Source organism: Myxine glutinosa, chromosome 5, assembly GCF_964187855.1.
Source record: "Myxine glutinosa chromosome 5, kmMyxGlut1.1, whole genome shotgun sequence".
In the NCBI taxonomy this organism is placed as follows: Eukaryota; Metazoa; Chordata; class Myxini; order Myxiniformes; family Myxinidae; genus Myxine; species Myxine glutinosa.
The window spans coordinates 53,632,389-53,655,894 of NC_136265.1; the positions used below are offsets into that span (position 1 = coordinate 53,632,389).

The following is a 23,506-nucleotide window of genomic DNA, read 5'->3' on the forward strand; positions in this document are numbered from 1 at the left end:
AGCGTGCTTCAAAATTCATAAAAGGCAGTCGTACCCGTGAAACAGTTGTCTTGGCTGTTGAACTTCGAGCAGATAAGACAATAAGAGATGCTGCGACAGCTCGCAATGATGAGAGAGTTTTGGCATTGACTACACGAGATATGGTTGCAGCTGAGGCTCACTACCACTTCTCCTGCTATAGAAACTACACACGGCCCCAAAAACCTCAAGTAGAAACTGACATTGAAGATAATATCGAGAAAAAAGAAATGATACGATGTATATTCAATTTCATTCACACTGACTTGTTCTTGAACCCGAGGATTGTTCCAATAGTTGATGTTGCAACAGATATCCTGTCTTCAGATACATTTTCAGTTGATGTTCGTGACTCCATCAAGAAGAATCTGCAGCGCACATTACAAAGAGAGTTTGGAGAATCGCTCATCTTCTTCAATGTGAAACACCGTGTATACTTGATGCCCGATAATCTGACAAAGCGAGAGATTGCTGCAGAGTGCGTAAACCTGAAAGCAGAAGTGAAAGCATTTGAACGAACGGACGGTGAAAGTAACATTGTGCGTGCAGCTACTTCACTGCGACACCAGATCAAAGATGCTCATTACAATGAACGTTGGCCGCCTCAGCCAGCAGAACTCACTTCAGATTACGTGAAGATACCAGATTCTCTTCGTGTATTTCTGCATACTTTGATTTGCGGGAGTGGGGGTAGCTCTGCGCGTGCCGACACACTGGTATGGTCGATGGCTCAAGATATCATCAATGCTGTACACCGGGGTACCATCAGAACATCGAAGCATGTCCTACTTCCGTGGGTCATGAAAACGCTCACCGGTAATACAGAGGTCATCAGAATATTGAATCGACTCGGGCACGGATGTTCGCACACAGTTCTGGAAGAAATCGAGACAGCGCTATGCATAGACAAATTAGCAAGTGTGGAGAAAGATACAGTACCACTTCCGTCACATGTGCACCCTTCGGTCCCGACTGTATTAGCATTCGATAACATCGACAGGCAAGAGGAATCGCTGAGTGGTGGCGGAACATCGCATCACGTCAACGGTATCATCGTCCAACCGAAGTCGCAGTCGTGTTTGCCGCCCCAACCTCCATCGGCAGTATCCAAAGCAGATAAGAAGCGATCTATCCCGTCATCCAGCGATTTAGTTCCAATATACAGCGGTGGGAAACGAGAGGGCCCACCTGCAATCAAGCCTGCAGATCTTTCTGACACTCTTGCAGGCGCAACATCCCTTGCGCAGCGCCGAAATCACATATGGATTATGACTCGCATGCTGGAACCATGCGACCAGACAATCAGTTCGTGGACTGGTTTCAACATCATGACTAGAGATCGTGTTCAGGTGACGGAAGATGTAGTTGGCTACCTGCCGACTATAAACGCGCCTGCCACAGATATGGCAACAGTGCAAGAAATCCTCAGAGAAGCTCTGAACATCATGTCATCACTTCAGCTTGAGCGTATACCGGTGGTGCTAGACCAGGCACTATTTGCTAAGGCGACCGAAATAGCATGGAAAGATGGATCGATATGGAAGAATCGTGCTCATGATGGGGAACTTCCATACCATCTGTAACTTCATGTCGAGCATTGGGAAAATGTTTGGAGATGCAGGCCTTCGGGATGTAGCTGTTGAGTCAGGAGTAATCGCTGAAGGTTCCATCAACAGGGTTCTGGAAGGCAAGCAATACAACCGTGCTGTGCGACTCCACAAGTTGATGTATGAGGCACTAATGCGCATCATTTGGAAGGGCTTCCAGGTGTGGATAGAAAGCAATCATCCTGACAAGGAACCCCAGATTCGAAGCACTGACCTCAAAATTCGCAGCATCAAGGAGGATGTTTGCCACGAGACTCTCGCTGCTGCTCTCGATGATGATTCATGTGTACAGAGCTTTGACATGTTCGCGAAATACCTACATTTTCTGCGAACCAAACATGGAGACCTGGCTCGCTTCTGGATGATGTATATTGATATGGTAGAGACCCTGCTGGGGTTGATTCGTGCGGATAGAGAAGGCGACTGGATGCTTCACTTGGCTTGTGTCAGAAGAGTGATCCCTTGGTGTTTCGCAATGAACAAGGTGAACTATGCTAGATATCTACCAGTGTACTATGCACAGATGACGCAACTCCACGAAACATGCCCCGAGTTGTACAGGCATTTCAATTTCTGGCGGAGTCGTGGAAACATGAAACAAATCGCGAAAAGCTAGGCAACAGAACACTGTATGTCACCTGTGGTGAAAAATGTCTGGTACTGACCCGCGATAGGTGGAAGTTGGTGCAAGCACTCGAATGTAGCCACGAGGAAGCAGACACGCGTATGTTTCTCCACGCAAAGCACGCCGCTACCCACTACAAGACGATCATCTTAGTGGCAGATGACACCGACGTTCTGATCATCAGTCTTCATCTCAGCAGAACCATCGATAGTCAGCTCTTCATCAGACGAGGAACAAAGGTTCGAGTCAGAATGATCGACGTTGGAAAGTTGGCTGCGGTATTGGGGTCTGGAGTTTGCAGTGCATTGCCAGGGCTTCATGCATGGAGCGGGTGTGACACTGTGAGTGCTCTGGCTAGCCAAGGAAAGATAAAGGCTTTGAAGCTTGTGCAAGCGAATGAGCTGTATCTTCAAGCATTCACAGATCTGGGATCTTCGTGGAATGTACCAACAGACGTCTTCAATAGCATTCAGGCCTTCACGTGTCAGCTGTACGCCAAGAACACGAAGATCGTCGGTGTTAATTCGCTCCGTTATCACATGTTCTGTGCAAAGAAGGGCCAGATCGAATCTGGACAATTGCCGCCTTGTGAAGACTCCTTGATGCAGCATACGCTTAGGGCCAACTATCAGGCGGCTATCTGGCGACGCAGCCTTGAAAACCTACCAGACGTCCCAACACCATCAGCAGGACATGGTTGGGAACTCGATGATGGCGGTTCGCTCACAATCCGATGGATGGCGGGTCTACCAGCTCCAGATGTCGTCTTGAATCTCATCTCATGCACATGCAGAAGGACGTGTCGACCGTCAGATTGCTCCTGCATACTGAATGGGTTGAAGTGCACTGTTGTGTGTAAGCTGCAGGGATGCTCCAACATGGTGCAGGATGATGCTATCGTGGCTCAGGATGCCAATGACTCTGATGGCGACTCTGATGATTAACTTTGTGTGCACTGTATATTGTATAGCATATGTTGTTCTCTATTATAATGCAGGCCAAATTGCCTGAAAATCTTTATAGACAGATAAACGGTTTAGCAAAATGTATAATTTGGAAGATCATACCGGTGTTATTTGACTAAAACATGACATGTTCAATGATACCTACGCTTGCTTATTAGGAATATACATCGTATGGTGTTAAAATCAGCTCCATACGTCTTTCCAAACTCTAGTAATGAATAATTAATATAATTGGCGGCCATTTTGAAATCCAAGATGGCCACCAAAGTGCAGATTTCCTATGTAACAATTTCCGCCTGCTTATTAGATATCGTATGGTGTTAAAATCCTCTCCGTACGACATTCCTAACTTGCGTTATCGTCAGAATAGATAATGCCAGCGGCGGCCTAAGTCATTTTATGCCTCTTTACATTTATTTGTTGTAAACTCGTGGTGGATGATATGTTTTAGTTTTTGAGTTATTTTTATAGACAGATAAACGGTGTAGCACAATGCATAATTTGGAAAATCATACCAGTGTTGTTTCACTAAAAAAAGTACAAGTCTAATAATAAAATATTGAAAAATATATGATTTTTTTTCGATAATTGATTTTTATAATAATTAATCTAAAACAAAATGCTTCATATTATTTTTTATTTAGACGGTACACATCGGACGTATATTTAGTCGTCAACCGCACATCGATAGCTAGTATAGAAGTCCAGATACACGTACAACAATGTACCCCACCAAATGGGCATTTTCGAGCTGGGTGGTTTCAAAGATGGCGTCCATCCGGGCACTAAGCTACCGTTCTCAGATGTCCATCACACCTTTTCTGACACTTGAGACATTGGTCTAATGGAAAATCATAATGAGAATTACTCCCCCCGCCGGAGCATTACTTTTGGTCTGGCTCAAGGACTAAGTACAGCTGTACTGTATTCAATTAACTTAAAAACAACTTCAAAATGTGCGGTACATAGCAAGGTCATAGGTCAACTGTAATGGTCAAAATCACAAGTATAGCAGTGGAGAATAAATAATCAACTCCAAACATTTATGCGAGCCAAATATGTGCAATTACAAACTCTGTCTGCAACCCCTAAATTTAGTCCAAATGGCTTAAAATTTCACCACAAGAGTTTTTTCATACATAGAAGAAAAAATGTAAGTGTTAGGAGCATAACTTTTATTGTACACCGCTCCTTTCCTATGCCATCTCCAGGCATTGCAAATCGTCATTGCCGGGCACCGAAGGGGGCTCGGCAGTGACGCACGCTGAAAGAGAGTACTCAGTTTTCACTCTGGTTGTTTGTTTGTTTTCTTGGTTGCTTTCTTGTTTTCTTGTTTGTTTGTCCGGATGATATCTCAGCCATCCTTTGAGCTAGGAAGCTGAAATTTCGGCACAGTAGTGAGCAAGTCCTTTCTCAAAAACAGTATTTTTTTTTGATTAATCAATAAATTGAGGAGTTATTTAATTATTAGCGATTAATTAAGTACTTATTTAATTAATCAAATTTCCTTTCTCTTCTGACCATTAACTCAGGCACCTTTTGAGTTAGGAAGCTGATATTTGGACATGCCAATGACCAGGTGATTTGGCTGCAAAGGATATTTTTGATTTATTAATTAATCAATTAATCGATTAATTATTTAATTATTCGATTAATGACAAAAAAAATTTTTTTTTTTAACTTACAGATTCTGATGAAATAGTGGTAGTTTATGTGTTCTCTGACCAAATTGATTAATAATTTAATTTTTTTATGATTATTATTTATTTATTTTCATTATTAATCATTTATTTATTTTCTTTCTCATTTGGCCAATATCTCAGGCACCTTTTGAGCTGGGAAGCTAATATTTGGACATGAGTGACCAAGTGATGTGACTATCAAGGATATTTTTGATTTATTGATTAATCATTTCATCTATTAAGTATATATTGATTAATCGATTAATTATTTATTGAGTAATCAATTAATTATTTAATTTTTTATAAATGACTTATTTAATTAAATTTCTAAAAGATACATCTTCGGATGAAGCACTAGTGGTTTAGTTATGCGATTAGCCAATTGATTATGAAAATATTTTGTGATAATCTTTTATTGATTTTAATTATACAATTAATCAATCAATTAGTGCACACCTCTCCCTCCCAATGCAGCCTCAATGAGCTGCACTGCGGTATTGCCGGGTGCCGGAGGCGCCCCGGCAATGCCGCGCTGCAGCATATTTAATTATTTGGCATGGGGCGGTGTACTTTGAATGTATTTGTACTTGTTTTCTTGCTTTCTTGTTTGTTTTCTTGCTTTCTTGTTTGTTTGTCCGGGCGATATCTCAGCCATCCTTTGAGCTAGGAAGCTGAAATTTCGGCACAGTAGTGAGCAAGTCCTTTGTCAAAAACGGTATTTTTGTTTTTTGAATCATCAAGTAATTGAGAAGTTATTTAATTATTAGCGATTAATTCAGTACTTATTTAATTAATCAAATTTCCTTTCTCTTCTGACCATTAACTCAGGCACCTTTTGAGTTAGGAAGCTGATATTTGGACATGCCAATGACCAGGTGATTTGGCTGCAAAGGCTATTTTTGATTTATTAATTAATCAATTAATTAATTAATCGATTAATTATTTAATTATTCGATTAATGACTAAAATTTGTTTTTTTAATGTCACAGATTCTGATGAAATGGTGGTGGTTTATGTGTTCTGTGACCGAATTGATTAATAATTTAATTTTTTAATGATTATAATTTATTTATTTTCATTATTAATCATTTATTTATTTTCTTTCTCATTTGGCCAATATCTCAGGCACCTTTTGAGCTGGGAAGCTAATATTTGGACATGACAGTGACCAAGTGATGTGGCTATCAAGGATATTTTTTATTTATTGATTAATCATTTAATCGATGAATTATTTATTGATTAATCGATGAATTATTGATTTTTTTATAAATGACTTATTTAATTACATTTCTAAAAGATACATCTTCGGATGAAGCACGAGTGGTTTAGTTATGCTATTGGCCAATTGATTAAGAAAATATTTTGTGATAATCTTTTATTGATTTTAATTATACAATTAATCAATCAATTAGTGTACACCTCTCCCTCCCAATGCAGCCTCTATGAGCTGCTTACTGCGGTATTGCCGGGCGCCTGAGGCGCCCCGGCAATGCCGCGCTGTAGGATATTTAATTATTTGGCATGGGGGTGGTGTACTTTTAATGTATCTGTACTTGTTTGTTTTCTTGTTTGTTTGTCCGGACGATATCTCAGCCATCCTTTGAGCTAGGAAGCTGAAATTTCGGCACAATAGTGAGCAAGTGCTTTGTCAAAAACAGTATTTTTTGTTTTTTGATTAATCAATAAATTGAGGAGTTATTTAATTATTAGCGATTAATTAAGTACTTATTTAATTAATTAATTTTCCTTTCTCTTCTGACCATTAACTCAGGCACCTTTTAAGTTAGGAAGCTGATATTTGGACATGCCAATGACCAGGTGATTTGGCTGCAAAGGCTATTTTTGATTTATTAATTAATCAATTAATCAATTAATCGATTAATTATTTAATTATTCGATTAATGACGAAAAAAAAATTTTTTTTAAGTTAAAGATTCTGATGAAATGGTGGTGGTTTATGTGTTCTCTGACCGAATTGATTAATAATTTAATTTTTTTATGATTATTATTTATTTATTTTCATTATTAATCATTTATTTATTTTCTTTCTCATTTGGCCAATATCTCAGGCACCTTTTGAGCTCGGAAGCTAATATTTGGACATGAGTGACCAGGTGATTTGGCTATCAAGGATATTTTTGATTTATTGATTAATGAATTAATCGATTAATTATTTAATTATTCGATTAATTCCAAAAAAAAAAAAATCAGTTACAGATTCTGATGAAATGGTGGTGGTTTATATGTTCTGTGACCGAATTGATTAATAATTTAATTTTTTAATGATGATTATTATTATTTTTTCATTATTAATCATTTATTTATTTTCTTTCTCATTTGGCCAATATCTCAGGCACCTTTTGAGCTGGGAAGCTAATATTTGGACATGACAGTGACCAAGTGATGTGGCTATCAAGGATATTTTTGATTTATTGATTAATCATTTCATCGATTAATTATTTATTGATTAATCGATTAATTATTTATTGATTAATCAATTATTTATTTAATTTTTTATTAATGACCTATTTCATTAAATTTCTAAAAGATACATTTTCGGATGGTTTAGTTATGCTATTAGCCAATTGATTATGAAAATATTTTGTGATAATCTTTTATTGATTTTAATTATACAATTAATCAATCAATTAGTGTATACCTCTCCCTCCCAATAAAGCTTCAATGAGCTGCACTGCGGTATTGCCGGGCGCCAGGGGCGCCCCGGCAATGCCGCGCTGTCGGATATTTAATTATTTGGCATGGGGGCGGTGTACTTTGAATGTATGTGTACTTGTTGTGCACCGCTCCTTTCCTATGCCATCTCCAGGCATTGCAAATCGTCATTGCCGGGCACCGAAGGGGGCTCATCAGTGACGCACGCTGAAAGAGAGTACTCAGTTTTCACTCTGGTTGTTTGTTTGTTTGTTTGTTTTCTTGCTTTCTTGGTTGTCCGGGCGATATCTCAGCCATCCTTCAAGCTAAGAAGCTGAAATTTCGGCACAATAGTGAGCAAGTCCTTTGTCAAAAACAGTATTTTTTTTTTTTTGATTAATCAATAAATTGAGGAGTTATTTCATTACGAGCGATTAATGAAGTACTTATTTAATTAATCAAATTTCCTTTCTCTTCTGGCCATTAACTCAGGCACCTTTTGAGATAGGAAGCTGATATTTGGACATGCCAATGACCAGGTGATTTGGCTGCAAAGGCTATTTTTGATTTATTAATTAATCAATTAATCAGTTAATCGATTAATTATTTAATTATTCGATTAATGGCTAATTTTTAATTTTTTTTTAGTTACAGATTCTGATGAAATGGTGGTGGTTTATGTGTTCTCTGACCGAATTGATTAATAATTTAATTTTTAAAAGATTATTATTTATTTATTTTCATTATTAATCATTTATTTACTTTCTTTCTCATTTGGCCAATATCTCAGGCACCTTTTGAGATCGGAAGCTAATATTTGGATATGAGTGACCAAGTGATGTGGCTATCAAGGATATTTTTGATTCATTGATTAATCAATTAATCAATTAATCGATTAATTATTTAATTATTCGATTAATTACTGATTTTTTTTTCTTTTTTCAGTTACAGATTCTGATGAAATGGTGGTGGTTTATGTGTTCTCTGACCGAATTGATTAATAATTTAATTTTTTCATGATTATTATTTATTTATTTTCATTATTAATCATTTATTTATTTTCTTTCTCATTTGGCCAATATCTCAGGCACCTTTTGAGCTGGGCAGCTAATATTTGGACATGACAGTGACCAAGTGATGTGGCTATCAACAATATTTTTGATTTATTGATTAATCATTTAATCGATTAATTATTTATTGAGTAATCAATTAATTATTTAATTTTTTATAAATGAGTTATTTCATTAAATTTCTAAAAGATACATCTTCGGATGAAGCACGAGTGGTTTAGTTATGCTATTGGCCAATTGATTAAGAAAATATTTTGTGATAATCTTTTATTGATTTTAATTATACAATTAATCAATCAATTAGTGTACACCTCTCCCTCCCAATGCAGCCTCCATGAGCTGCACTGCGGTATTGTCGGGCGCCGGAGGCGCTCCGGCAATGCCGCGCTGTAGGATATTTAATTATTTGGCATGGGGGCAGTGTACTTTGAATGTATCTGTACTTGTTTTCTTGTTTGTTTTCTTTCTTGTTTGTTTGTTCGAACGATATCTCAGCCATCCTTTGAGCTAGGAAGCTGAAATTTCGGCACAGTAGTGAGCAAGTCCTTTGTCAAAAACAGTATTTTTTGTTTTTTGAATAATCAGTTAATTGAGGAGTTATTTAATTATTAGCGATTAATTAAGTACTTATTTAATTAATCAAATTTCCTTTCTCTTCTGGCCATTAACTCAGGCACCTTTTGAGTTAGGAAGCTGATATTTGGACATGCCAATGACCAGGTGATTTGGCTGCAAAGGCTATTTTTGATTTATTAATTAATCAATTAATCAATTAATCGATTATTTATTTAATTATTCGATTAATGACTAAAAATTTTTTTTTTTCAAGTTACAGATTCTGATGAAATGGGGGTGGTTTATGTGTTCTCTGACCGAATTGATTAATAATTTAATTTTTCATGATTATTATTTATTTATTTTCATTATTAATCAATTATTTATTTTCTTTCTCATTTGGCCAATATCTCAGGCACCTTTTGAGCTCGTAAGCTAATATTTGGACATGAGTGACCAAGTGATGTGGCTATCAAGGATATTTTTGATTTATTGATTAATCAATTAATCAATTAATCGATTAATTATTTAATTATTCGATTAATTACTAAAAGAAATTTAAAAAAATCAGTCACACATTCTGATGAAATGGTGGTGGTTTATGTGTCCTGTGACCGAATTGATTAATAATTTAATTTTTTGATGATTGTTATTATTTATTTATTTTCATTATTAATCATTTATTTATTTTCTTTCTCATTTCGCCAATATCTCAGGCACCTTTTGAGCTGGGAAGCTAATATTTGGACATGACAGTGACCAAGTGATGTGGCTATCAAGGATATTTTTTATTTATTGATGAATCATTTAATCGATTAATTATTTATTGATTAATCAATCAATTATTTAATTTTTTATTAATGAGTTATTTAATTAAATTTCTAAAAGATACATCTTCGGATGAAGCACGAGTGGTTTAGTTATGCTATTGGCCAATTGATTAAGAAAATATTTTGTGATAATCTTTTATTGATTTTAATTATACAATTAATCAATCAATTAGTGTACACCTCTCCCTCCCAATGCAGCCTCCATGAGCTGCACTGCGGTATTGTCGGGCGCCGGAGGCGCTCCGGCAATGCCGCGCTGTAGGATATTTAATTATTTGGCATGGGGGCAGTGTACTTTGAATGTATCTGTACTTGTTTTCTTGTTTGTTTTCTTTCTTGTTTGTTTGTTCGAACGATATCTCAGCCATCCTTTGAGCTAGGAAGCTGAAATTTCGGCACAGTAGTGAGCAAGTCCTTTGTCAAAAACAGTATTTTTTGTTTTTTGAATAATCAGTTAATTGAGGAGTTATTTAATTATTAGCGATTAATTAAGTACTTATTTAATTAATCAAATTTCCTTTCTCTTCTGGCCATTAACTCAGGCACCTTTTGAGTTAGGAAGCTGATATTTGGACATGCCAATGACCAGGTGATTTGGCTGCAAAGGCTATTTTTGATTTATTAATTAATCAATTAATCAATTAATCGATTATTTATTTAATTATTCGATTAATGACTAAAAATTTTTTTTTTTCAAGTTACAGATTCTGATGAAATGGGGGTGGTTTATGTGTTCTCTGACCGAATTGATTAATAATTTAATTTTTCATGATTATTATTTATTTATTTTCATTATTAATCAATTATTTATTTTCTTTCTCATTTGGCCAATATCTCAGGCACCTTTTGAGCTCGTAAGCTAATATTTGGACATGAGTGACCAAGTGATGTGGCTATCAAGGATATTTTTGATTTATTGATTAATCAATTAATCAATTAATCGATTAATTATTTAATTATTCGATTAATTACTAAAAGAAATTTAAAAAAATCAGTCACACATTCTGATGAAATGGTGGTGGTTTATGTGTCCTGTGACCGAATTGATTAATAATTTAATTTTTTGATGATTGTTATTATTTATTTATTTTCATTATTAATCATTTATTTATTTTCTTTCTCATTTCGCCAATATCTCAGGCACCTTTTGAGCTGGGAAGCTAATATTTGGACATGACAGTGACCAAGTGATGTGGCTATCAAGGATATTTTTTATTTATTGATGAATCATTTAATCGATTAATTATTTATTGATTAATCAATCAATTATTTAATTTTTTATTAATGAGTTATTTAATTAAATTTCTAAAAGATACATCTTCGGATGAAGCACGAGTGGTTTAGTTATGCTCTTAGCCAATTGATTAAGAAAATAATTTGTGATAATCTTTTATTGATTTTAATTATACTATTAATCAATGAATTAGCGTCCACCTCTCCCTCCCAAAGCAGCCTCTATGAGCTGCTTTGGTGCGGTATTGCTGCGGTATTGAGCTGCGGTATTGCCGGGCGCCAGAGGCGCCCCGGCAATGCTGCGCTGTAGGATATTTAATTATTTGGCAAGGGGGCGGTGTACTTTGAATGTATCTGTACTTGTTAATTAATCAATTAAGCGATTAATTATTTAATTCTTCGATTAATGACAATTTTTTTTTTTTTTAAGTTATAGATTCTGATGAAATGGTGGTGGTTTATGTGTTCCCTGACCGAATTGATTAATAATTTAATTTTTTGATGATTATTATTTAATTATTTCCATTATTAATCATTTATTTATTTTCTTTCTCATTTGGCCAATATCTCAGGCACCTTTTGAGCTCAGAAGCTAATATTTGGACATGAGTGACCAAGTGATGTGGCTTTCAAGGATATTTTTGATTTATTGATTAATCATTTAATCACTTAATTATTTATTGATTAATTGATTAATTATTTATTGATTAATCAATTACTTATTTAATTTTTTATTAATGACTTATTTAATTAAATTTCTAAAAGATAGGTCTTCGGATGAAGCACTAGTGGTTTACTTATGCTATTAGCCAATTGATTAAGAAAATATCTTGTGATAATCTTTTCTTGATTTTAATTATACAATTAATTGATCAATTAGCGTACACCTCTCCCTCCCAATGCAGCCTCTATGAGCTGCACTGCGGTATTGCCGGGCGCCGGAGGCGCCCCGGCAATGCCGCGCTGTAGGATATTTAATTATTTGGCAAGGGGGCGGTGTACTTTGAATGTATCTGTACTTGTAACTTTCATTTTTAGGAACCACCCTGATAACCAATCCACCCGACATAACCATCCCACCTGATATAACCATATCACCCGGCCCAACCAATCCACCCGGCATAACCATATAATCCAACATAACCAACCCATCTGACATAACCAACCCACCTGACATAACCATATCACCTGGCCCAACCAATCCACCCGACATAACCATATAATCCAACATAACCAACCCACCCTAATAACCAACCCACCTGACATAACCATATCACCCTGCATAACCATAGAGCCTGGCATAATCAACCCACCCGACATAACCATATCACCCTGCATAACCATAGAGCCTGGCATAACCAACCCACCCGACATAACCATATCACCCTGCATAACCATATCGCCTGGCATAACCAACCCACCCGACATAACCATATCACCCCTGCATAACCATAGAGCCTGGCATAACCAACCCACCCGACATAACCATATCACCCTGCATAACCATATCGCCTGGCATAACCAACCCACCCGACATAACCATATCACCCGCATCATCAACCTCTGGCACAACCAAAGCACCCGCCCGACCTGCATAATCAACAGCACCTCCACCCACGGCTCAACCACAGGGCTCTGCATAAATCAATCCAGCTACCCTAACCCTTGCCAAGAGACTGTTCGGCAGCATCAATGCTTTGCCACAAGTATGGAACATTCATCTATCGATGATAACAAAAGAATAGCTATTCAAGTTGTGAAAAATTACATTTAAAAACCACAAACCTTCAAAACCCACAAAAACCGTACACACAAATCATGACACATGAACCAGTGTGCATATGTTTGTGAGGAAGTGTAGAAATGGCGAAGCTCAAATGTGACAGCACTTGATCGCATTTATTGACATTTCACCACCAGGGAGTATTTACATTGTTGTGCTCGTATTTTATTTACTAATCAATGCGACATCACGTATGTTATACATGATGCAATGTCAGATCGAATTGATTTAGCGAGGACCGTTTGGCATAAATCAATATATTTATTAAAAAGTTCAAAATCTTTTACCTATGACGTCAGTATATTCAAGACGAAACGTAGTTGGCTCCAAACGAGCAGCGAGCGCACCGTTAGTGATGATAATCAAGAGCGAGCAGGAGGCACGCCATATCGAAAAACAACAGGTTGGCTGCCATCAAAACGGCCAGGCTAATTGCGAGGAAGTGTATCTGTGAGCTGCATCATTTATTCCTCCCATATGGCGTCTCGCGGGCACGCTTCGCGCACGACGACATTAGCGCGTTTTCCCAGTCGGGAAAGCAAGAGCATTACGTGAAAATTAGCAGCTCCGAGCGCACAAACCCCCATAAAAACAATATCGTTGGAAGGCGGATTAAGCGCGACCTGCCGTGCTGCCATCTGGCCGTTGGAGGCGACGAATGGAAACGCAGGCGGGGGGCACGGGATGGCATGGCGCACGCCTGTCACTGCGAACGGTGCGTGCACGATCCGGCTCCTCAAAGCGTCTTGGTCCATTATAATTGCTCCGTGTCATAAAGAATTGCCTTGACAAAGCCTGATGTTTGGAAGCGACGTCATGGCAAGGGCAAGGACACAGATCATGAAGGTTACACCATTGCATCCATCGCTCACTTTTCTGTATGTATATATATATATATATATGCTGTGTAGTGTGTGTGTGTGTGTGTGTGTGTGTGTGTGTGTGTGTGTGTGTGTGTGTGTGTGTGTGTGTGTGTGTGTGTGTGTGTACATACCCCACTAGTACATATACATACCCCACTAGTACATATACATATTATATATATATATATATATATATATATATATATATATATGTACGAGTAGGGCATGCTTACACATTGTAAGCAAAACCGTGCTTACAATAACAAAACTCATAATAATTGGAAGCTTTATGATTATAGGCAAGCATCACCAACCGGCTGCAAGATATCAATTTAGGTTATTTATTTATTTATTTATTTATTGTAAGGACACAAATATGGTTTTTACGTAAATTTTCATTTAGATTTTTATTTCACGGTTTACATTTATAGAAATTACAATTTTCAGACGACGGTAAATTGATATCTAGCAGGTCAGTGATGCTTGCCTATAATCATAAAACTTCCATTTATTATGTACCTATATATGAGGTTTGTTATTGCTTACACTACACAATGTGTAAGCATATTACCCCACTAGTATGTGTGTGTATATATGTATAATACGTGTGTGTGTGTGTGTGTGTGTGTGTGTGTGTGTGTGTGTGTGTGTGTGTGTGTGTGTGTGTGTGTATATATACATGTGTGTATATATATATATATATCGTTATGTTGGTGGGGTAGTGACATATATAGAGTTAGGTATATCTGCATAGGTATCATGCTCCGGTTGTCGTGGTAGGGAACCCCACATGTAATAAGTTCTGTTCAGGTGGTTTGTTCGTGTAAGTGTATCTTTGTGATCATACAAGGATGATCGTGGTGTTAGATAGAGTAGGGATTATGTTAATTCCCCTGTGTGTCAAACCTGTGATCATTCCATTGTCCCGTATGGCAAAGCACCTAGACACTAGTTAGGAATCCATCCCCATTAGCGCATACACTAATAACAAATTCCCCCCCCCCCCCCCCCCCCCCCACAAGGAAACTGACGGAAGAACAGACAGGAAGCGCCCACGCATTACCCTGACTTGAAGACAAACGTTGCTCAGGCAGGCTAAGGCCACACCCACCTTGCGATGGATTGGTCAAAAGGGTTTGATGGGCAGATCACACGACTGGTAGGGAGGGCCAGTGACGCCAGACAACGAGCGACAAAACCACTCGTGAGCTGGCATTTTACTCTTCTCGTTCTGGATCCTATAGCGAGTGGTTGCATTTTGGCTCTGTCAGCATCGACGTCCCCTTTTGTTCTCTCGGTTATTGGACTGCTCGCTTGCGCTTCGACCTTCTACCTGCCCTGGACTTCCCTTACGATCCCACTGGATTGTCTTGCCTTCGGACTTTGGTGGAGAGACGGTTGAGTGAGCACGAAGAGTTGGGTTCTCAATGCGAGCGACGGGCGTATCAGCGCAGCTTGCCACTGCAGCGTGGAGAAGCAAGGGCTAGGCTTGCTGCTCTGCAGCATACGTGAGCCTAGCAGCGCACGAACGAGGGTGTTAGAGGCCTTATCGAGGCCTAGTGAACGGGGGTGTGTCGGGGCCTTGTTCCCGCCAACCGGAGCCGCATCGGACGACTGCGCTCGGAGCCTGACGATCCCTGACACTGCAGCCAGACAGAGCTAAGCCAGCACAAGCACACACCCGCGCGTTTCTTTTATTATTCCCCATTTGTCCGTGTTCTAAGTTTGTGTGTAGGAGCGCTCATTCTGGGGTTTAGTAACCGTCGCGTTCATTGTTCTCGGGGTCCAGCAATAAAGCCGTGTTTATTTTGGTACATAAAATCGTGTTCGTTACGTTTATTCATTTGCAGGATTGAAAACTGCGTGCGGGACCGACAGGTAAAAGCTCCCGCTTCTTCTTCCTCTCCCCTCCCCCGCTTGCTTGCACAGTGAAATCCGCCATTGATTAACACCTCGTAAGCTCAACTGGTTATCCGTGGGTGCTCCGTCTTAATAGAGCATCCACAGGACAATATATATACATATATGACTGGAAAAAAAATCAAATGAGTTATGGTCTTAGCTTCAGGACGATCTTCATTCGTGACAAGCTTTCGGCCACATAAGCCTTCTTCTTGGTCTTCCTCAACGACATTGAGTGTGCAGTACTGCTTGGGCACGTGGTCCGTACTATTCCTACTACAATCTAGCTATTGTAAACTCACTGTACACTGACCCAAAACTTTGGGTACAATGCAAATACAGTACACCTTTATGAAAAAGGAAATCTTATTCAACCTATAACGGCACTCGGTAGAGTGCATACCTCCACCACGCTGAACGGGTTACGATTTGAATCCACCGATATTCCAGGTATGGATTCGGACCTGAACCAAAATCGAATCAGCTTGTTCTTGTCACCTATCCAACTCATCCACCAAGTTTTGTCCGAATCCGTCCACAACATTTTGAGATATTGTGCTCACAGACAGAGAGACAAATAGGGGCAAAAGCATAACCTCCATCCACCTAAGGTGGTGGAGGTAACTGGAGAGTTCATAGAACACCTTACTCCAAACAGATATGAGAAAAAATGGAGATGGAAAAAGTCTTTTAAATTCGTGCCTATTGTGTTGCAGAGCACGATCTTTATTTCATACGAGCCACCATTTTGTATGAATCTCTGTATTCCCAACGCTGAGAGCGCGAGCGGCAAATTTGACCCATCCATACTCAAGATACCTACAAGTCCTGCCAATGTCCCCATACACCTCTATCTTCCAGGTATACCTATCTAACTCCAATTTAAACATATCTGCTGTTTTTGCTGCCACTACCCTTCCACATAGACTATTCCATGCATCAACTACTCTCTGAGTGAAAGACCCCCTACCTGCTCATAATTTATATTCCATTTCCTCATTTTCAGAGAATCCCAGAAAACTTGACCTCACACCCCTTTGTTTTCAGCCACTTACCCAATATCCTAGATCTATTTTTCAAAACTTCAGAGTAAACCATCCCCACATCATTTACTCCTAGGTGTACCACAACCAACATCTTCCTCACGTGACCCGATATTACATCATTTAACCTTCCTTCAATGTCCCTAAATCCTGCTCATTCAAAACTGCACAAAACTCCATGTTTACATTAGTTCCTGAACAATGAAGAATCTACAGATTTCACAATCTCATCGCCCACAAAAAACTCCGTGGCCTCATTCCTACCAAATCTCTGTTGTTGCACCTTCATACCTGCCTGCCCCCGAAACCCCCTCATACGGTCTGACGAATTACCCAAATGTACCCAAATGTAAGTGAATTTACCCAAATGAAAGCACAATGTACCCAAATGTAAGTCGTACTACATAAAGGACTAAAATCTGATCTGTTCAGGCGTTTTGGAGAAAATTGGATTTTAGTGGTTTTCACTCAAAACAATATGGCGGCCGAACCACGTGACCTGTGACGTCATAATTACCATTAAAATATTCTGCAGACCGAGTCCCTCCTATGGTAAAAATATGCTCTCAATTGGTCTAATTATTGCAGAGAAAATGGTTTTTAATGGAAAACAGAAAACAAAATTCCCAAAAAAACTTCCTGGATCCGGAATAATTTCCTGAGCTTCACCAAAAACTAATCAATTCTTCCTTATCCCAAGGGCAATCATCCCACCAACTTTCATCCAAATCCGTTCAGAACTTTTCCAGATATCTTGTTCACAAACACACGAACGCACACACACACACACACACACACACACACACACACACACACACATGGACACGATCGAATGCATTACTCCCTGGCGGGAGTAATAACCTTCCTTTACGTGGTACGACTTACATTTGGGTACATTGTGCTTTCATTTGGGTAAATTCACTTACATTTGGGTACATTTGGGTAATTCGGCGGACCCCCTCATAAGGTATTCAAAAGTTGTACAAATGGAGAAGGAGCGCCAAAGACACCACTTGCCTGGGGCATAATTTGATCTCGGGCCAGCTTTCTGAGCTTTGTCTAGTCTGTAGACAGATAGACAGACACACAGACAGACAGAAACACAGACAGAAACAAATATACAGACAGATAGACAAGCAGAAGACACACAGACAGAACCAATTGCTTAACCAGATTTTTGGCTTCATTTCATCGTAAAAATACGACAGACCCTGTTTGGAAACTTTGCTTGAGGCAGAATGACCAGGGCTGTGTTCAGCTACCAAGCAGCTTGCTAGCGCTTGCCAAACCAGACGTTCCTTTTAAATGATTATTTCCACAGTAAACATGTAATTAAGGTTATATGAATGGAAATGTTCACCTTAAAAGAAATAGTTCGTTTTATAACATCCATGACGAATAAAAATGCGAAAAAATGACCAATACATACGAGCCCGCTAACTCTACTACCATGGCCATCAAGACGCGCATAAGTCACACCAGCCCACCTGCACCTACGCTCACACATTCATGCAAAACAAAATACATGACATTGTGGCGGACACGATGGCTCGCTGGCGCGGTGACATCATTCCGCGCACCAAGAGGGTGTCGGCCACACCCGAGGGGTAGGCGTGGCCTCGGGATATACACGGGGTGCGCAGCCCCGAGCACGTCAGTGCTAGAGTTGAGCTTTGGAATAAAGACTCTTTTTGGTTACCCGTGTTGTTGCTTATCTTCTTGGCAAACAAGTCGTGCGCATAGCACCGCACTTCACTGGTGACCTCGACGCTGGTTCAGCCGCCGCTGACCAACAGAATGCGCCATGTCAAACAACGCGGTCGCGGTGAAGCTCCCTGAGTTTTGGGAAGCTCAGGCCGAGGTATGGTTCGTGCAGGCCGAGGCACAGTACCAACTTCGAGGCGTAACGGCGGATGAGACGCGTTATTACCACGTCATCGCCGCCCTCGGGCCCGGCACAGCCGCCCGAGTCGTGTCCGTCCTGCGGAACCCACCGGCCGACCACAGGTACGAGGCGCTCAAGCGTCTCCTCATCGCCACGTTCGGCCTCACGGAGTGCAAACGGGCCGACCGTCTCCTGGACCTTCCCGAACTCGGCGACACACGACCATCGGTCCGGATGGACTACATGCTGTCGCTGCTGGGTGACAAAGCCCCGGATTTTTTATTCCGGGCGCTCTTTCTACGCCAGCTACCGGCACAGGTACGCCTCGCGTTGGCCGGTTCCAAAATAAAGGAACCCCGCGCTCTGGCCATCCAGGCCGACAAGTTTTTCGCGGCTTGTGACACGCGGGCGAGAGTCGGTGCGGCCGTCGCGGATCCCGAGGCTGATGCTGCTGCACACCTCGTGGATCCCGAGGCTGATGCCGATGCACACCTCGTGGCCGCCGCCATGCCCCGCCCACCACCACCGCGAAAGCCGCGGCCTCCGCCTCCGCCGCAAACCTGGTGCCGTTTCCACGCCAGGTTTGGCCACAAGGCTAGGAATTGTTGCCCGCCGTGCTCGTTTGGCAAGTCGGGAAACGCCCGGGCCTGCGCTCGGTAGCGGCTTTGAGCGTCGACCTTTCCGGCAGCCTCCTTTTTGTCACGGACACCTTGTCCGGGCGTCGCTTCCTCTGCGACACAGGCGCACAGGTGAGCATTATCCACGCCTCCACGTCCGACAAGCGAACCGCGGGCTAGGGCCCGCGTTGCTTGCAGCCAACGGTACACCCATATGCACATTCGGGAAGCGCTGCCTCTCCCTGCAGTTCGGAGGGCAACGCTTTCAATGGACGTTCGTAACCGCCAGCGTGCCCATGGCATTGCTCGGTGCGGACTTCCTATGTGCAAATGGGTTGTTGGTGGACGTGAAGCACAGACGCCTCGTCCAGGCCAAAACGTTCAGGTCGCTTGCTTGCGCGCTGAGCAGTTCGTTGGGCAGCTCCCTGAGCGGCTCACCGAGCGGCTCGCCAAGTGGCTTGCTGAGCGGTTCGGTCCCGGCGAGGTTGGTCTGTACGCTTCCGGCAGCGGACGAGTTCACCCGCCTCCTCGCCAGCTTCCCGGCCCTCACGCGGCCCACCTTCTCGGCGGTGGCCGTCAAGCACGGGGTGGAACATCACATCCCCACCGTCAGGCCACCGGTCTACGCCCGGGCACGCCGCCTCGAGCCGACGAAGCTCGCGGTGGCGAAGGCGGAGTTCGCTACGCTGGAGCGGCTGGGCATCGTACGGCGCTCCAAGAGCGCTTGGGCGTCGCCACTGCACATCGTGCCGTAGCCCGGTGGGGGATGGCGGCCGTGTGGAGACTACCGCCGCCTCAATGATGGCACCACCCCCGACCGCTACCCGGTCCCTCACATTCAGGACTTTTCCGCCCGGTTGGCGAAAATGTCCTTCTTTTCTAAGGTGGACCTCATCCGCGGATACCACCAGGTCCCCATCAGGCCGGAGGACATACCGAAGATGGCCGTCATTACACCATTTGGCCTCTTCGAGTTTCTTCGGATGCCCTTGAAGAATGCGGCTCAGGCGTTCCAACGGTTGATGGACAGCGTCTTGCGCGACTTGGATTGCGTTTACGTCTACCTGGACGACATCCTCGTCGCAAGCGCGTCCCGCGAAGAGCACCTCCGCCACCTCCGCACGCTCTTCGAACGCCTGGGCCAGCATGGCCTGATCGTAAACCCCGCCAAGTGCCAGTTCGGTGTCGCCGAAATCGACTTTTTGGGGCACCGCGTCACCAGGCACGGGGCCACCCCCTTACCGGCAAAGGTGGAGGTGGTCAAGGGGTTTCCGCACCCCCGCACGATCAGGGGGCTCCAGGAGTTCCTGGGCATGGTGAACTTTTACCACCGTTTCCTGCCCCGAGTCGCCCAGCTCCTGCGCCCCCTGCACGAGGCCCTCCGGGGGAAGCCAGGCAAAGGTGACGTTGTTTGGACCGAGCAGATGGACGCGGCGTTCGCGGGCGTGAAGCTCACCTTGGCTAACGCCACCATGCTCACGCACCCGGCGCTCAATGCACCGATCGCCCTCACCACCGACGCGTCGGACTACGCGGTGGGGGCGGTGCACGAGCAATGGGTGCGTGGTGCTTGGCAACCGCTGGCGTTTTTCAGCCGGCAGCTTCGCCCGCACGAACGCCGGTACAGCACCTTCGACCACGAGTTGCTCGGGCTCCACCTGGCGGTCCGGCACTTCCGCCATCTGCTCGAGGGCCGTTCGTTCACGGCCTTCGTCGACCACAAGCCCCTGGTCTTCGCGATGGCCAAGGTCGCCGAGCCATGGTCGGCCCGGCAGCAGCGTCACCTCTCGGCCGTGTCCGAGTACACGACGGACATCGGGCACGTCGTGGGAAAGGACAACCCGGTGGCGGATTGCCTTTCCCGGTCCGTCGCCCACGCAGTCCACCTCCGGATCGACTATGCCCGGATGGCGGCGGACCAGACCGCCGACCCCGACGTCCAGGCCTTGCGGACCGCCGTCACGGGCCTCCGCATCACCCAGGTGCCGTTCGACGGCGCGGGCACGGCCCTCTTGTGCGACGTCTCCCTCGGGCGGCCTCGCCCCATCGTGCCCGCGGGCTGGCAGCGCCGGGTTTTTGACGCCATCCACGGCCTGTCCCACCCGGGCACGAAGGCCTCCCAGAGGCTGGTCGCTGACAAGTTCGTCTGACATGGCCTCCGGAAGGCCGTCCGCGATTGGACCAGGACGTGCCTCACGTGCCAGTGCACAAAGGTGCACCGCCACACCCAGGCCCCGTTGGCCCCGTTCACGGTGCCCGAACGTCGGTTCGACCACGTTCACGTGGACTTGGTGGGACTTCTGCCCCCCTCGCGGGGTTTCACCCACGTCCTCACCATGGTGGACCGCACCACCCGGTGGCCGGAGGTCGTGCCTTTGGCGGCGACGACGGCGGCGGACGTCGCGCAGGCGTTCATCGCCACCTGGGTTGCCCGGTTTGGCGCCCCCTCGGACATCTCATCCGACCGTGGCCCCCAGTTCACCTCGGAGCTCTGGGGGGCAGTCGCGCGGGGGCTCGGCGTCCAGCTGCACCGCACCACGGCCTACCACCCCCAGGCCAACGGCCTGTGCGAGCGCTTCCACCGCTCCTTGAAGGCCGCGCTCCGGGCCATCCTCCACGACGATGGCTGGGTCGACAGGCTCCCCTGGGGGTCCTGCTGGGCCTCCGGATGGCGCCGAAGGACGACCTGCGCGCATCTGCGGCGGAGTTGGTCTTCGGACAACCGCTGCGGGTGCCGGGCGAGTTCCTCCCTGACTCCATGGCACCATGGTCCGCGGCACAGCAGCGCTCCGCACTGCAGGAGACCGCCCGGAGGTTCGCCCCGGTGCCGACGGCGCACCACGGGTGCCCGCCAACGCACGTCGCCCCGGAGCTTCGCACGGCGGAGTACGTGTTCGTCCGCCACGACGCCCACCGGACACCGCTGCGGCCCCCGTACGACGGGCCCTTCCGCGTGCTGGAGACCGGGGCGAAACACTTCACCCTCGACATCGGTGGTACTCCTGACTGCGTTTCCGTGGACCGCCTCAAGCTGGCCCACCTCGACGTGGACCACCCCCCGCCAGTGGCTCGGCCCCCGCGTCGGGGCCGCCCCCCGGAGGGCGGACCTCTGGCACCGCCCAGCCCCGCCGGCACGCCCCCCCCCCCCCGGTCCTGCACCAATCCCAGGTGCCGCCGGAGGCATCCCAGATGACATCCCGGCATCCCAGACGCCGCCAGCCGCCAGAAGGCGCTTCGGCCGGGTCATCCGTTTGCCCCGCAAACTGACCCTTCAGGTGCGCGGGAATTCTGGGGGGGCGCGTGTGGCGGACACGATGGCTCGCTGGCGCGGTGACATCATTCCGCGCACCAAGAGGGTGTCGGCCACACCCGAGGGCTAGGCGTGGCCTCGGGATATACACGGGGCGCGCAGCCCCGAGCACGTCAGTGCTATAGTTGAGCTTTGGAATAAAGACTCTTTTTGGTTACCCGCGTTGTTGCTTATCTTCTTGGCCAACAAGTCGTGCGCATAGCACCGCACTTCAACATACAATATAACATACAAGTCAATATGGACACAACAATTGGTAGACTCATACCTGCAGTCTTCGACTAAGTTCGCTACAAAAGGTTACTCGAGAAGCCCTTGTTAGTTGTTATATAACACAAGAAAAGGGCGGTTCCTTCCTCCCACCCCTTCCACTCCCTCATCCCACTCCTCTTCCTGCCTCCTCTCTCCTACAATCTCCCACCCCTCTCTCCCACCTCCTCCAACCCCTTCCCCTCCCTCCACTCACTCCTCCCTCCTCCCGCCTCCCACCTTTTTACACCTCCGGCACCGCCCACCTCCTCCTGAAGAATTAAAAAAAAAAAACTTTTTTGTGAAGGCCGAAATCACTTTCCTACACGCACTAAGAAATGGGATCGGGGATCATGTAATATTACTTTTCACACAGCTACAAAGGTTTGGACACGACAGCGTGATTTCAAAAAAACTAAATAATTATTTTAAACTTTCAAAACAATTTTCTTTCACCTAAAACACTCCCCGGCACTCCCTGATGAACCCCTAAAAGTTTGACGAAGACCTGTTTAGCCATCTCTCAAAAAAATGGCGACACATATACATTATACATACACATACACACATATACACATATACACACATACAATATACACATAAACATACACACACAA

General features: G+C 44.0%; 1 protein-coding gene across 4 annotated transcripts in view; it reads right to left on the reverse strand.

The window, feature by feature from the left end:
• GGACT (gamma-glutamylamine cyclotransferase) overlaps positions 1-23,506 on the reverse strand; it is a 43,243-nt gene that overhangs the window by 18,742 nt on the left and 995 nt on the right. Inside the window, exon 1 of one of the 4 annotated variants that reach the window (XM_068117073.2) lies at positions 22,909-22,968. The exons of 2 other annotated variants lie outside the window; for them this stretch is intronic. The gene's annotated coding sequence lies outside the window, so the exon portion shown is untranslated. Of the gene's footprint in view, positions 1-13,643; positions 13,766-22,908; positions 22,969-23,506 lie in introns of those variants that run through there. One more of the 4 variants, XM_068117074.2, reaches the window with a different exon arrangement.